This window comes from Sinocyclocheilus rhinocerous, unplaced genomic scaffold (genome assembly GCF_001515625.1).
Source record: "Sinocyclocheilus rhinocerous isolate Xijiao unplaced genomic scaffold, SAMN03320098_v1.1 scaffold564, whole genome shotgun sequence".
NCBI classification, from domain to species: Eukaryota; Metazoa; Chordata; class Actinopteri; order Cypriniformes; family Cyprinidae; genus Sinocyclocheilus; species Sinocyclocheilus rhinocerous.
Window position 1 is genome coordinate 2,463,344 of NW_015645070.1, and position 833 is coordinate 2,464,176.

The 833-nt window shown below is 31.6% G+C and overlaps 1 protein-coding gene across 1 annotated transcript in view; it reads right to left on the reverse strand.

Annotated features, from left to right (window-relative positions):
* LOC107705365 (E3 ubiquitin-protein ligase TRIM9-like) overlaps positions 1-833 on the reverse strand; it is a 25,245-nt gene that overhangs the window by 2,413 nt on the left and 21,999 nt on the right. The gene's annotated exons all lie outside the window — the stretch shown is intronic.

Sequence of the window (833 nt, forward strand, 5' to 3'; positions counted from 1 at the left end):
CCAAAAAAAAAGATAGCCAACCGTATGTCAGCAAACGTGAACATGCACATTAATTAACAGGCAGAGAGCGTTTCAGATATTTTTGCTGTTCACAGAGCCTAAGGGCTGTCACTCAGACAGGTGTGATTTCTCAGGACACCTATTTCAGTGATATCCCTCAGATAGTAGGGACATTTTAAGCATGTTAATCCACACCTATGGCGCCTTAGAAATAACGTTTAGATCCAATAGCAGATTCTACCACACCATCAATGCACAGGTAAAGAAGACACTGAAGGTGGGAGAGTATGAAAGACAAAAAGAATGAAAACAATAAAGCATATTGTTCACTGTGACTGTGGGTGAAGGTGTTATTTCTATATTGCCAGCTGATGGTGTGATTTATGAAACTGTAACAATAGGATTGTATTTGCAATCTCCAGAGAAATGCTTTACTTTTGAAATGTCAATGGGTGTATTTTCTGTTCTGTTTTGCTGGATTCTTCTATGTTGGCATCTTGTCACAACATTGGCAATAAATTTTGTTGAAATTTCACAAATATATATTTTAAACATGTAGTTTATGAGTCATTATGTGACTAAGGACTATTACAATGACATATAGAGGATATACATTTAATTATTAAAATTAGCTTCATTCATTGCTTCATCTAAGATATGTATAGCATCCACTTTGTAACCAAGAGCAATAGTGAACATTTGTGATAAGGCGCTTTATTTCCAAGAACTTCTTTTTATAATATAATATAATATAATATAATATAACCTTCTTTCTATAATATAATATAATATAATATAATATAATATAATAAATATAATATAATATAATATAA